At 38.7% G+C, this 16,341-nt stretch overlaps 1 protein-coding gene across 1 annotated transcript in view; it reads left to right on the top strand.

Annotated features, from left to right (window-relative positions):
- Positions 1-9,064: 9,064 nt before the first annotated feature.
- Positions 9,065-16,341, top strand: part of LOC106651713 (discoidin domain-containing receptor 2-like) — a 159,400-nt gene continuing 152,123 nt past the window's right edge. Inside the window, exon 1 of the mRNA XM_023460904.1 lies at positions 9,065-10,391. The gene's annotated coding sequence lies outside the window, so the exon portion shown is untranslated. The remainder of the gene's footprint in view (positions 10,392-16,341) is intronic.

The raw sequence follows: 16,341 nt of genomic DNA, 5'->3' as shown, positions 1-16,341 counted from the left end.
AATTTCATCATTTTGCAATTCTAAATCATAACTGCTTTGATGACGAAATTTCAGATCATCAAGTCTTTTCCTGAGTAATTGTAAAAGTATAATGATAATTCATTTAAAAGTTTGAAAAATGTGGTAAAAATAGAATTCAATTACTTCGTTTGTCGAAATCCAGTAATTACCATATAGCTATAAAATATGTAGGAACATACTATTGTACCGATAAATACTGTGTAAAAAGTGATCATCACTGTTTCAAAAATAACAATGTAACCGAAATAGTTATCATCGTCGAAGTAAAATTTGAGATGTAAAATTGGTTTCAATGTATTAAAAACTGCATAATTCCAAATAATAGGGATGTACACGAAGATTGAAAAACAAGCAAAAATTGAACCTAAAAAGATTTAATCATTATCAACCGAATCATAATTTTATAAAAGTGTGTATAATTTACTAAATAATATGCAGGCATAACGGTAACCAGATTTCAACGATTTCAGCCATAAATCATTTTCTATTGAATTTTCTCCTGTTTTATATAAATCTATCATAATGCTCATGCAGTCACAAAGCTTAAAAAATTACATTCGATAAAACTCTATTATCAATAATTGGAGAAAATAAATAAAAAATCTTACGTTTTGACTATTTAAAGCTCCTATTGAGTGTTGTAACATTGTCGCAATTACTACAGATAGTTGAAGTAGCATTTGAGATAAAATAAGTGAGTTAGTTCCTAATGGATTTTCAATCTCTTCATAAATGCAGGCAATCTTCATATTATTTATTATTAATAATCAAGCATGACAGGTGTAATTCATAATATAGCAAAAAATGTTTACCGTTGCAAAGGTTATTACGGTCATACTTGTGTAAAACCAAATTCTGCCCGCTAAATTGATTCTGTAGTCGGTGTAAGGCCACCAAAAGATGAATTTAAATGTTATCAAAATCCAGTATGCATGTGCAGACAAAAACTCTTCCACTTCTGCAGCAGTTTTTAAATCATCCATCGGAAAAAGTTTGTAAATTTATTTATGAATCAGGAGTATGCAGTTGTTCGGTATACGAAACACTAATTGTTAAAAAATATTCATCGATATTGAATATATTTTGGACATGTAACTTCTTATAGCACGTAAATTGGTAAATGAATTCATGAAAAAAAGCGAATCGTAACAATAACAACATAGCAAACAATAACACATATTGTATGTAGCATATCTTACTTAAGTTTCTGTATAGCTTTGCGCACGTGTCTGTACTCACAAGTCATAATTTATGTAAATATAAATACACATTGAAGACTATTTAATTCATATACTAAAAGTATACGAGTTTTTTAATAATAATTTAGTAATTTTATAAGTTAATTTGTTTTTTAATCACGGGCTCTACTTATTTTAATTTTCTGATTCAACCCTTCCAGTTCTGCAACAGTTTTTGAATCATCCTCTGCACCCATTGAATTTTTCACAAACTGATCTGGGTTAAACAATTGTTTAGTCTATTCAATGATTATTTCTGGAAAGATTAAGTTCGAGTTCATATTTTGGTATTCTTAATAATCAAACAAAGAACTTTTTTAATTATTGGTGAGCAGGCGAGCAAGGTGAATCAGTAAATGTTTAAAGATGCAAAAGGCCCTCTTTGTAGAAGGCGCAAGCGCTGTAAAGATGTAAAAGGTGTAGTTTTATGAATAAATCAATTCGAGAATTGTAAGTATGATTGAACACTGAAAAGAAATTTTCAATTACCTTGACGGTGAGCTAAAGAATAGCAAATTGGAAAGATCCATTAAAATTCATTATAAATGACTTGAATCAATTTTGTATACTTTTCTTTGTGCGGTATAAAAGAATTAAATACAATCCAAAATACAATGCAAAAAAACTATAAGAAAAAATATCATATGTTTTGACGACAAAAAAATTGTTTCGTCATTTCTTTTCTAAAAAAATAATTTTATTAATTTTGTACAAAGTCATTAGAAGAATCTTTTACCAAAGCAATTATGTTAAAATTAGCTAATTTTAATAAATTGTAATTATTTTTCTACGTAGTTCAATCATGTTCAAGTATCTTATTCTTCTTTTATTTAAAATTTTTATGAGTACAGAGATATCATTGACGTTACGTATGACAGTCCAGTTTTAAAAACCTAAAAATTTTTAAAGCCATAAGTGTTCAATCGAAATAAATTAAAAATTGTAAAACTTACAAAGTTTACAATTTGTAAATTTAAGACTACGCAGGGTCCAGCATTCCAAGCACATGGCTTACTCGCTCTTTTCATCATAAAAAGAAAAAGTAATCTACTTTTGGCTTTCCACAGATACCATTCACTAAAATAACTGTTAATGCAAATTTTTAAAGTACAAAATTGATTATTTTTCAATTATTTCTTACCAAGCAAGTCCAATATCGGTGCTAACATCAATTAATAATTGACTTGGAAAACAGAGAATAGCGGTACACACGATGGTTCCAACAAAACCGCAATACATCTTTATCGCATCCACAGTCAATCCTTTTTCGAACATAGTCACTGACTACAAAAATCAAAATTTCAAAATATTACACCCCCAATATATTTCTCGTTTGCATAATTTTACTCGTCGCTTCCTAATCTTACCGCATAACCAATTATAAAAATTCCTGTAAACCTGTGTATCTTCTAATATAATCAATTATGGGAAATTTAACTGTTGAATCATCCAATAATAAACTCATTGATATTTTACGAATTGTATCTTAACAACAATAAAATTATGGATTTAAGAGTTTGAGTAGTACTTGCTGAGAGGGATATAAAAAAACTCGTATTTATGAAAAAATAATTTAACGAAGCAACTTAGTATCGGAAACCATGATAATATAAAAAAAAAATTAAGTATAAAAACATTCAACGAAAAATTGAAAAATTAATTGTATAAATAATATTTTATATAATATATGCATATCTTTTATCATGTATAGAATTAAATTTCTATTTTTTTTATCTTCCGAAATTGGCGCGTGTTCTTAATTCAGTTCAAAACTCATTTCGGAAGCAAGATCTTACTTCCGAAATGAAATCAGATCTTAATTAAGATTTTTAAGCAGGGTGATGATTATGATATTTTGAAAACAATATTATTAGATTCTTATTTAACCATTAGGATTATTAAACAACAGCATCGGATGCTTCACTTTCTATAAAAACCACCATTCGGCTAAAAGTAATTTCGGATTTTCGACCCCCTCCCTTTTATATATTTTAAAATATTTTTATGTGCATTTTTGCAAAAATTAATTACATGTACTTAACTTTTTACTATATATTTTTGCTAAAATGAATGAAAAATGTCAGGTTTTTAAATTATTCAAGGATTATTTTGCTGTTCAATTTTTATATTTCAACTTACAAGTAGCCAGGTGGGTCGAACGGCTGAATGCTAGCGCTACCCTTTTCTAGGAACTAGCGGGGCTTCACGTCGGTAATTTCATCCCATGGTAAGCAGGGATACGGTTCAGCAGCTGATAATAGTTAGTTTACCCACCAACGTTTGCAGGGAAGAAAGTTTATCAAAGCTTAATAAAAGACTTTTCCACAGAAAGTGAATTTCAAAATATGGTAAATAATTTTACAAGTGCATTGATTTTTATTGCATTCACTCAAACACGATGGTTAAAAAGTTTTGAGGGGTAAAGATTTCATTATGGTCATTACTATTGCTACTTACAATAATATGACATAACAGCGTAATATTATTACATATTTGCATTGGATTTTTGACAAATTATTCATAGGTAATTTTTATATACGCACGAGTTAATCCATTAACCCGAAAAAGTGCAATTTGGTAAATGAAATTTTCGTTGTAAAAAAATTATAGATAAAGTTAAAATGTTTTCTTCAAAATCCATATGCAGGGGTTTTTGGGAATGCTCTTTCGGTGTCCGGTATTATTTTTGCGATAAATAAACATTATTATCATTTATTTTGCAATTTAAAAAAAAAAACCTGATTTTTTGGCTTCAAATTTTTTTTCAAAGTCGATTTTCTACCTTGCCCTGCCTTCGGAGGGTTCTCATAACACCAGAAATCGTGCACTTTTTCTTTGAACCTTCAAAAAATGCGCTGCCGCGATTTTTATCCAGCCCCTATATTTCTAAAATGGCGAATTTATACCAAGCAGCGATATGAAAATTCCATCATTTATTACTCAGAAACTATTTTGCATGCGCTAAATATCAACTCAAAAGTACGATTTGGAGTGTAAAAACTTATTTGATATCGTTTAGAGAATACGCGTGAATTCTTTCAGAATTTTTCAGAACCCGTTGAAAATTTTGCAAAATACGACCATTTCTCGGCCTGGGGAAAAAATCCATATGCTCGAAAAAAAATTCTGAAAAAATTCTGAAAAAATTCTGAAAAAATTCTAAAAAAATTCACATATATTCTTTGAACAAATTTGAATTTTTTTCATGGTACGACTTTTTTTTTATAAAGTCAATAATTTACAAATAAAAAATGAAGGAATTTTCATGTCGCTGCTACCGATCAATTCGCCATTTTAGAAATATAGGGGCTGGATAAAAATCGCGGCAGTGCATTTTTTGAAGGTTCAAAGAAAAAGTGCACGATTTCTGGTGTTATGGGAACCCTCCGAAGGCAGGGCAAGGTACAAAATTGACTTTGAAAAAAAATTTTAAGTCAAAAAATCACGTTTTTTTTTTAATTGCAAAATAAACGATGATAATCTTTATTTATCGCAAAAATAATACCGGATTCTGAAAGAGAATACCCAAAAACCCCTGGATATGGATTTTGAAGAAAATATTTTAACTTTATGTATAATTTTTTTACAATGGAAAATTCATGCACAAAATTGCACTTTTGCGCGTTAATGGATTAATACTCTTAGTATTTCTTGACTTTGTATTAAAAACATCTAAATTTTTTAATTCATCATTACATAAAAGAAATTTCACCACTTCCTAGTTTATGCTGCCATCTATTACACTTTCATGTAACTACAGTCAGGCTTTTTCTGACAAGATACGAAAGAAATTCTCCACAATCTTATTTATTTATGAGCTTAACTAAGAATGAAAATCGATAATTCAAAAAAAAAATTGTTGAAGAAATAATTTTTATTTGTTTGAAATAAAACCATAAACTTAAAACTGTAACATAATATATTTCTATAAAAATGTTTTGATCAACACGCGAACAATATCGCTCAAATCCCAATGTTCACGTTTCATTTTGGAAACATCTCTAGAACATAATAATTTAAAGAATAAAATTACTTTTTTTTCTAAACTCAATGTCACATTGTCACATGAAAATGTAATACTCTTAATACACGAAGTTCTATCTCTCTCTACAATGTATATTTATGCTTTTATGCAGATCTCCTGTCGCAGCAACGACTAACACACTTCTTATATGGCATCTACTACATCTGCATCAGCTCCGTCGCCTCTTATTCTCTGTTCTCTCTCCATAAGAAGATCCAGTTTCTCTTATCTGCTTATAAACTTTTTTTTGCCTCGTTCCATTCGCCCGACAGTGCAGTCGCGTGTGTGTATGTGTGTGTGTGTGTGTGTGTGTGTGTGTGTGTGTGTGTGTGTGTTCTTGCAGCTACTTATGCAACTATAGGGCAAGTCTCTCGCGCTCTCGTCTTTAACAAGTTGTACACCTTTGACGCCGACTTTGCGATTAAGTTGATTAATGAAACACTTGTAACTTGCCGCTCCCATGGTTATGTAATAAGCCTAGTTTAGGCCTACTACTATGCACCCTTTTACTTGGCTCTTTCGTGTTGCTCTTTCAGCAAGCCCCGTGACTAGGGCTGTGCACGGAGCTACCGCGCAACTTTATAGTCAGTTTCCTCGCGAGAGTGCACTGCGAGAGAGAGACGCCGTTGTTGTTACTCCGCTGTGCCGCTAGCAGCTATTATATACCCTTACCCGAGCTAAGGGAAAGAAAGAGAGAGAGAGAGAGAGATTGTCAATAAAACTTTGCAACGCATGCCTCTCGAAACTTGCCCTCGAAGAGTTAATGAAAAACAAACTGAATTATCCGCCGTGACACATTCGCGCGAGCTCTTACTTCGTTAAAATTTCGTATCGAATTTCAGCTCAGCAGCAGCAGCAGTAGCAGCGAAGTGCACAACAATTTTGCAAAACAAATAATTTATGCTCCCATGAAAAGTGCATTACGTTGCGCGAAATCAATTGTGTGCGCCGCTGCCGGCGCCGTGCGTGTTTTCATTCTCGCGCTCTGGGTAAATATTTTCGAAACTCGAAAAACTCGTTGAAGGGGGAAAGCTTATTAACGCCCAAAGTCTTTTCCAAAACTTTAGAAATTTATGCGTACGCGTATATCCGCGCATTCGACTCTTGAGCTAAGCTACTTGAGCAGGTGGAAAAATGTTGGCGCCGTTGGGATTATACATACGAGTGGAGCTTTGACGAATCCAAATGAGACAGAGAGAAAGAGAAAGGAAAAAAAGAGAAGAATTTGCCTTCATAATTCTTTTCTGGATATTAAATCGCACTATATACACACAACTCGAGACGGAGGAAAGCACACCTATAGCGGCTTAAAGTGAAAGAAAAATGTTTACCAAGCTCTAAGAGTATAAGGTAGGAACTTCAGGTGACGCAATAAAGAGTAGAGTGAGAGAGAGGGAGGGTGGGAGACGCCAGCGTAGAGGGTATAAGAGGAAGGAGTTTCTCGCTGGGAAACGAATCCTCCTGTGCAAGTTCATATAATATACTTGTGCGTGCACCAACTCACGTATACGCACTGCTGCTCGTACAAGACTAGAATACGAGAATTCAATGTTCTGCGAGTGCAGCAGCAGCAGCTTAAGGGGGAGGAAAGGACTTTGCGCAGAAAAAAAGGCAAAGAGAGAATCTATGTTTTTGGCTCTCTCGCTCTGGACTAGGATGGATATTTCTTCGCATTGTTTCTTTTCTTTTTACCACTAAATCTTATTTTCTCTCCTTTTTTTGGAGGGGTTCAATCAACGCTAATACGTCGCTGTGATTTTCTCGATTCGTTCACGTGTGTTTTCAAGTTTTCCGTTAGTACGTGACATTTTTCTTACAAAGCTGAAAGATTTTGTTTTAATCTAAATTTTGTCCTCTTGTAAATATGAAATAAATAAGCCTTTTGTTCCAAGCTTCGTTATAAAGTACCAGGGAAAAAATTTACAAGACATTTTAGTCCGTTTAATCATGGTGCTTGAATCGACAAAGCGCAAAAAAGAAGAAGAAGAAATACAATCGTCAAAGCAATGAAGTCACGAAGCGGAATGAAGAAGAATAATGACCTGGATGCAAATAAATTACTCGGAGAAAAAATAATAAACTGAAGCGTAAAGGAATAAAGTTAAGCAAGGTACAAAGGATAAATGAAAATAAGAGTGTCGAGGCAAAAAAAAGAAAAAAAAAGAAGTAAAGTCTACTCTGCTCCGGCCGCCTGCTTGACTACTGCCGGCGAAGGCCAACCTATAGCCATTCGGTGTTTTTCAATTCCCTGCTATCTATATGTATGTACGGAGCTGCAACCCGCTCACGGCTGCTGCTGCTGCTGTTGCTGCTACGCTTTCGGACGATACTTCCGATTCCCGAACCGGGATTACGCGCTGAATTCGAACGCGCGAGAGCAGAGATAAATTAAAGGGAATTCTCTCTTTCTCTATTTCAAACTATCGCAAATGCAAGTGAGAGAGAGAGAGAGAGTAAATCACGAAATAAAACAAACATACACCAAATTGATTTTTGTCCCGAAACGAGTCTCAGTCTCAAATCGCCAATATGGTCGTTCTCTTATATGCTTTAGGGCTGTATTCCACACTTTAATCTATGCTCGCGCGCGTGCGAGAACGAGGGAGGAATAGGGGTTTCCTTAATTTTTCAGCACAAAGAGCTGGATTTTAAGGAATATCCTTTATTTAAGGTTACGCTAGTCACGCTGAAAATACGTTATGAGCTACGATATTTACCTTGAGTTGATTCGTATAGTACTTGCCAAAACGTGTACTACGTGGTCTACTTGTAAGTGATTTAAAAAAAGTACTGTTTTGGAACTCATTATTCTGTTAATTTGCTTTACTATAAACTGTCTTGACTTCATTGTTAAAAAGTATTTACTTGGGTTACTTTAATGATGATATAATGTAAAATCAAACATTAAAGTTAAAAAGGACAATACTGAATTGTATTTAAACTTACTTTACTTGAAATCTTTTTCAAAATTAGTATACACTGATTTATTTTTTTATACAAAACTGTAAGTGAAATGCAAAAAATTCAATCATGTATATAATTTTTTGAAAATTAATGTTTCAATCCTGATATAAATTTTGCGGCAATTTTTCAAAAAGTTCATGAAAATTTAAAGATACTTAATGCCAGCCTCCATCACCAGAGGGCGGAGTACTGTATCTGTTAAATCTGCAAGTAGAAAATTGAAATTTATTGTATAAATTTTATATATCTTATATAAATTTTTTATACAGTTATGAAAATATTTTCTGCTCATCAGAATATTTATACGGATTGGCAATATGTACAAATTGTACATTCGTGCAAGGTACATACAGCCAAAATGGTATATCTCCTCAAATGTCACACAGCTTGATAAGTACACACAGCAGAGCCATCAGTCAATCAGCTTTGACAATTCTACAGTTGCGATATGTATGTATACGAGCGCGGCGGCGGTGGCGGCCGATTGTTCGAATCTTCGGTGCGGTGCGGTGGCCGGTGCTGCTTTTGCCAAGGCGCAAAAGCACGACTGCTGCGCGTACATATATATAGCATACCTACTGTGTACGTGTGCAGCGGGGCACACGCACGTACATATAGCGCACACGCGGGGCGGCTGAAAGCAGGAGGCGCGCGCCAACCCATTTCAGTCGTACTCGAGCCGCGCATCGAGCAACTCTCTCTCACTGCCACCACCGCTGCCGCCACCCCCTCGCGCCGCCCGTTTCGCTCGCTCGATCCTCGCGCGCACTGCAGCTGATTCTCCGTCATTGTGCGCGCTGTGCGGTTGAAACAAACATTTTTTTTTTCATTATTATTAGTCATCGAGGTCGGAGAGCTTGCGAAGAAGTGGTAACGCGTCATGACTCGACGCTTTCGACATTCTCCGTAGCCTCCGAGCATCTCTCTCTCTCTAATGAGATGCCAAAATTGGAATTTGGTTGTTCTGTTTCTGTGTGAGGGGTCGAAGACGAACTTTTGCTTGGTGACAGAAAGTAAAAAAAAGAACCAAGAAGACTGAAAATATGTGAGTTTTGCTAAAAAAAAAGAAAGTTTCAGGTCGGTGCGAACGCGTAAACCAAAAAAAAAAGAAGCCAACAACGGCAGACTGGAAGTACTTTCGTCGTCGTAGTGCGGAGCTTTTGCCGAGAGTGATTCAGTGCGTGCTAATTGCACTCTTGCGAAAAATAAAAATAAGTTTTGAAGCTTATTTACATCGGTGCGCGCGCGCGACGACAGCTGCTACAGTTGCTGTTGCCGCTGCTGCTGCTACGAGGGATAAAACAGAAATAACGACTCGCACAATATAACGAAGTTTTTCATTTAATTTTAAAACGGCAACAACTAGTGCAATAATAACGCGCCGGTGACTCGCGCGAAATAAGAGAAACAAAGAAGTGTCACAATAAGGAATTCCAGGCAGTTGTGTAAAAAAAAAGAAAGAAAGAGAGAGAGTAAGAAAAGAAAAAGGAACGATAACTTTCGAAAAAGGGAGTTGGGTGTCACGTTGTCCTCATTATTCTCTCTTTATATAGCCGCACACAGTTACATAGCGGGGGTGTAGGTAGGTAGGTATAGTAGGCGGTTATATACAAACATAACTCTTGGCGCGGGCTTACTCCTGTTTCCTCGAATTTTCCTTCGCCGCGCGAGCGTGTGTATACCATCGATACGATGCACATAAAGTGAACACGAGAAAGTAGCAGACGACGCAGCGAACGACGACTACGACGAGGGTCAGGAGAGAGTACTATAATACGAAGGCAGCCGAGAGGCAGTTTCGTGCGCTTAAATACAGAGTATCGTGCACACAACGGGCGCGAGTATATAGGTAGTAAGTAGTAGTAGTATCGAACCCCCGGCCTGTTGTGAGTTTGTGTGTGAGTTTCGGCCTCCTCGCGCTCAGTTTGTGTATAGTATATATGTAATAACGTGAATGTATATACATAGAGGTGCGCGTGAACTGTTTATACTCGGACGTACACACGCATACGGATACAACGGTGCAGCTGTATGCACGGCCGCACGTCGACGTAAGAAAGTGATGTGTTACTTCTCTCTCTGCTTGGCTAGGCTCTAACTGCAGCACTGCGCTCGGGCTCACGGATGTTTCCACGTACATATCGGTAGGTATATATATTGTATACGTGAATGGGATTTCCACCTTTATACCTGTGCTACATACGTATAATGTACTACTTGCTTGTTTGTTTTTCTCTCTCTCTCTTCCCGTGTGTCGAATGCGCGTCAGCTCTCGATCCCTGCTGTATATGCAGTACGTATGTACGCCGACGTATAGCTGATAAATTTACACGCGTACATGACTATGCATTCGGGCATGTGTATCCGCGCACGCCCGCTTCGTTTACAAATATATATAAATGCACACACATGCACGCAGTTGCATTATATAAATGTGTGTGTATGTGTGTTTGTGTGTGTGTAAGCGGAGAGCGACGAGCGAAAGTTCGGACGGATGTGTGCGAGTTATGCGCCGCGCCGCGTTGCTGCTGCTGCTGCTGTACGCGATATGTTCGCTCGAGCGAGTTTAACGAGTTCCTCGATGTGAGTAGGCTCGTGTGTGTATGTCTGTGTATGTGTGCAAGGGGATGGCTATAGGTGCGGCTCTAATTAAAATGATATCTATCAGTATTTTACCCAAAAACTTTGCTGCCTGCGCCACGTCCTTGTGCCAATAAAGTATTATTTAATGCCTCGATTCACCCTAATTAATGTTTCAATTAAACTATTTCAGCTGCAACTAACTCATGTTTTTCTTTCAGCCGAGCCTTTGATGGAATTATTTTGCCATTTCCGTGTTGATTTTGCGATTGTTACATTGTAGATGGTCCAGGTTAAATTATTTTCATTAATTTTCGTCGGCTTGCGGCGTTACAAAGTGCAATACCCGTCACGAAATAACAATCGAAAATCGGAGTCAACTTTTAGTAATTTGACTTTAAAATCGTGCGCGCGGCTAAAATCCGCTGTAACAAAGCGCATTCCGTTCGCTTAAAAAATAATTTGAATTTTTATACCCCGGATCAAAAGGGTTGGAGTCCGCTCACCCCGCGCTGCTCAAAATATCGATTGCAACGTGTGGCGCGCTATAATCAACATTTTTTCACCTACTTAAAATTACTACGAGGGCAGTGTACGTTCGCTCGCTTTTATAATTTGAATGAAAAAATTTTGTGCAAGACACGCGTCGTTATAACAATTTCCACGGGGCAATTCTAGACGCGTATTGTAGCCAAGTATTTCATTAACATTCTTTCTGTAATAGCATTCTCTGCCGCACGGGTCGAGATTTTTTTTCTTTCTTTCGTTCTTTCTTCTTTTTTTTTTTTTTACATTCATTCTTTTTGATGAAGCAAACTTTAGATTATTTCTCGGGGTATTAAAAAAAACTACGACGACTTTTAGTTATCATACTTGCAGACAAGCTGCGCCGGGCGCTCTTTAATTTTTGCACAAAATATTGGACTTTCGGGGTACTATAACGAAGCAAATTGCTATAATATAACAAGTATAAAAGCGGCCACGGAGGAGCCTGCGCAGGAAGCGTTGTGCATTGTTTGTTCAGTTAGTTAGCAATTTTCCCCCTTCACTTTTGCGCTTCACTTGAAAGATATCCATATCCAATTTAACTCTCCAAATATGAGAGAGAGAAAAAGAAAGAAAGAAAGAAAGAAAGAGAGATGTTCTTTTAGGGGCCCTGGAGGATCTATTGTCTGCGCCGCGCGCGTATGATATTTAAATTTTAAATGCAGCTCGCGCGCCCGCGCAAACGAGGAATTTTTCCGTAACAAAATAACCGGGGCAATTAAGTAAGGGGGTAATGGGGAGAAATAATTGCAGGTATATATATGCACACGATACCTCGCTCTAACCCGAGCGAAATGTTTTAAACTTCTGACGTACCCGAAATGACTACTGCCGAGGAGAATGAACGAGTGCCTCTCTACCTCTACATTTTTATACGTATGTTAAATATAATGTTCAACAAAACTGCTGTGACTTTTAAATTTCAGTATGTTATTTTTAGGAATAATCAGATTTAAAATGTTGAATCATCAGCCGAGAGCGAGTGAGAGACGCTGTCGGCTCGATCGCTGAAACAAGTGCAGCCTGCGCGACGTTTACGTCGCGTTCGAAAGCGCACGAGACAGAGAGGGAGAGAGAGCTGTTTCAATTAACGAAGGCTCGATGTATGTATATCGGATCACCGAGGATTGTAAGGTTTTCAAAAACTGTACGGTTGACGTTTAATTAGCCCCATTTTTTATATATAGCATAAAAAGAACGGGCTCTGTACGAAAGAAGCTTCGCAGCTGATTGAATTTTCTGCAACGATAACACGCTCACCCACGCGCGTATACGTGCCGCAAGAAACAAAGAACCATTCCGTTCTATCGCTGGGTCAAAAACGTTCCACCGGTGTCGAGCGTCGACTCCTTCTTTTTTTTTCGTCCTTCTCTCCCCGTACACTCGTGTATTATGCATAAGCCCGTTCGTACGTAGATACATCTATATACATATCGTACGTTATATATTCGTGTACAGTCGAGCGAGCGAGGAGCGGAGTAGAGCAGAGGAATCCGAAACTGCCACCAGGGTGCCCTTAGCCTCTCTCGCGTATTCGAGTTACACATCGTTATATCCCGCGCGCATGGCAGTCGTTATCATTCTTCGTTGGCGCTCGCCGGGGACCGTTCGAAAATACTGCGCCAGCCAGTCAACCAGGCATGCATGACCGACGTTTGCATGTGTGTGTGTGTGTGTGTNTGTGTGTGTGTGTGTGTGTGTGTGTGTGTGTGTGTGTGTGTGTGTGTGTGTGTGTGTGTGTGTGTGTGTGTGTCATAGTACGTCGCCGATTGTTATATGTATATCGAGAGTCGACGCGTGTGCGCTTGTACAACGCGTCGCATTTATTCATACATACACGGCCACGGATCGCGACGCATTCACGATGGATACAGTTAATTGTTTAAGACGCGCGAAAAGCAGCGATCGATATATATGCCACTAACACGTATATATTTCGCTTTTTGCCGTCTGTGAATTTCTCTTTATGTGTGTGCGAGTGGGTGTATTATACGTCGTCGGTGGTGTTGGCTCGCGCGCGCGGGCGTTGGGCCGCTCTTGCATTGTTGCGGTTGGCACGAGTCTCCGGGGAGTTTATTAATCTGTGAGTTTCTGACGCCGCCATCGCCGCGCCGTTGGTTGCTGTATTGCACACCGCGCTTGCTTTTGTTTCCGAGAGCTCGATATACACTGCTGCATCGAACCGCGGTACCCCCCTGCAATATTTCATTTTTTGCCGCGCCGAGCAAAATTAATAAGCTCGCTCGTATTTCGAAAATAATAGCACGAATTGAATTATGTACGCTCGCGAGCTTTTCTCGAGAATTATATTGTATACGATGTGAAATAGTCGCGAAGCAGCCTCTTTACTCTGTGATATTTGTTAAGGATCTAGTGTATACGCACGTGGATAAATAATTCAAGGGACGGAGGGAGGTAGAGGAGGTTAAATTTCGTTAGCAACATTCATGACGGCCATCAAGCCTGGAAACGCCCCAGAAAGAAAAGATTAATCGAGCGAGATATAAGATACATGCCACACACGAAGAGGGACACGTGCAATGGCGATTACACCCTAATGACTGCCATACTATACTACTCTCTGTCTCTCACTATACTATGGGCGTCGTGTCGTGTGTATATATTGCCTCGACTGCCAGACTATCTGTACGGCCGGCGACACACTCGCGAAAATTAGAAGTACCGGTATTATAGCAGTTCGCACACACACACATACACAGACACGTATGCGCAACGTGTAGAAACAAATTTCCACGGCGCCGTTACACGCTCGATTAGCGAAGCACAATAATCGACCCTTTTTTTGTGTGTGTATCCGAAAGAAGAGGAATAAAGACCATCGTAGCTCCCATGCACGCGGGCGCTATTACCACTCGCAATGACTGTCGGACGTCTCCACCCTCCCCGAGTATACCACCGATGTGATATTTTCCCTTTTTTCCTTCATAAAATATACTGCCCCGCGCGATAGTATATATTTTATCGCGATAGTGTACTAACGTATTCTCCGAATGTGTACAATTTGTCAAGAGGAAAATATTGCAATTAGCGAGGTGAAACGGCGTGTTTGCCATCGATTCGAATTCGTTTGATCTATATTTTAGTATTTCAATGGTTTCGTATTAGGGAATTTTCAGATCGATGAAATTCATCGCAGCGAGTTTTTTTTTTTTTTTTTAATTCGAGAAACTCAAAGTACAACCCTCGAAGCCGCCACTACACATTCTCCGCTGTAGTGCTCGCGCATTAGGGTTGTTACGCCCAATGTACAGAGACGAAGGTATACACCTGTTCTTATCGACAAGCTCAAAGCTATTTTGCCACATCCACCTCGGGCTCTCTTTTATCCATTGAGAAACTCCGAGACACGCAATCTGACAATTAGAGGGGCTACAGGGCGTATACTCACACACATACATACATACATACGCCTTGGGTATGGTTGGTAGAAAAAAAATTGCTCATTGTATTCACTGACCTCGAACGGAGAGGTGATAGCCTCTTTTTCACTTCGGGTATACGTACTGTACTATACATCGCTCGAGCATTAAGATATTTTTTTATCGAGTGGAATTTTATTATAACCCTTAAATTCGGATTAAAATCATTTTATAATTTGCAAAAATGATACGCGTCTGACCATAATCGACTTATACCACTGCGAGCGCGTAAAAGTGAAAAAGTTCGCCAACACGAGACTCGCATTTGATAAATATATTTTTATGCTTTTTAATATATTTTCATAGCTCCGAGAGTCTCCAGCACGAGAGCGAGAGGGCCCCGAGTATATATATTTGTCATACGGTCATTAGTAAAACGTATGCGCATACATTTACCCTTTTCCCTTTACGGAGTCTAGTGTCTTTTTACGAGAAACATTCAAATATCTCGCAGTAGTATACGGTATAAAGGGGACGAAGACATCTGCGATTCGATCCAGTTTTTATATAATACGTATATATAACCCCAGACACACTCACGTTTCTATTTCTCTTCCTCTCTCGTACTGGCACATATACAGAGAGATAAACTCTACTACGTGTACGGATGTGTGTGTGCATATATACGCTACGCGCGTACGTGTGCTGCGAGAGCCAAAGTAGCTCGCTTTCCACGCTACGTAGCGGCAGCGGCGCAAGGAAAAGTATGAGAAATTGAAAGATCAAAGATAAACGGGAGAAAGGGACTACTCCGGGTACTACTGGGCGCAGAAAGAAGAGAGAGAGCGAGAGAGAAAAAAAAAGGAGTCACAAGAGCCGAGGCCGAGTTAGACTCGCTTTTTCTCTCTGACTGCACGCTCAGCTGCTACTATTGCTGCTGCTGCTGCTGCTGCTGCTACTGCTCTGACATACGAGAATACACACTTATGCGCAGCTCTCTCGCTCTTATGCGAGCCAATTCGTATATATGTGTGTAAGTCTGCTGCTGCTGCAGTGCAGTGCAGTGCACCGGTGCACTAGGCCGAGGCATTCATTTTCCGCTATCGCACCCTCCGCACATACCCACAGCAGCAGCAGCAACAGCAGCACAGATACGCGAGTGGGTGTATGTGTATAAGAACGCGCGTGCATACAGGCCCGCACCTAACGGCATCGCAGCACGCGGCCGAATGGAAAAAAAGCAGAAATCGCGCGAGCCTATTTGAAAATAAACACCCGCGCGCATCTCGCGCGCTCTGATCGTTTTTGCACTCGACGCCGAGCTAGACTATAGCTGTATTATATAGCTTCGTCGAGAATCGCATGAATGCGGCGCATACGTATACATAACGCTGCAATAACAAGCGCCCTAGCAGCTCCGACTAATTATGCGTTTGCACGGGTTATATGGTCTTTAATCGATGTGCGCGCGCGGGAACGAGCTCATCGTGGCCGGGGCTTTACCTGTGTGTATGTGTGTGGATATATATTCGTAGGAACCCGGGAGCGATGGAGCTGTAAAAATTTGCAGCATTTTTTCCCTTTCGTA

Source organism: Trichogramma pretiosum, unplaced genomic scaffold (assembly GCF_000599845.2).
Source record: "Trichogramma pretiosum strain Unisexual culture from Peru unplaced genomic scaffold, Tpre_2.0 scaffold129, whole genome shotgun sequence".
Lineage (NCBI taxonomy): Eukaryota > Metazoa > Arthropoda > Insecta > Hymenoptera > Trichogrammatidae > Trichogramma > Trichogramma pretiosum.
The sequence above is the reverse complement of the archived record's forward strand: the minus strand, read 5'-3'. Positions and strand labels throughout refer to the sequence as shown.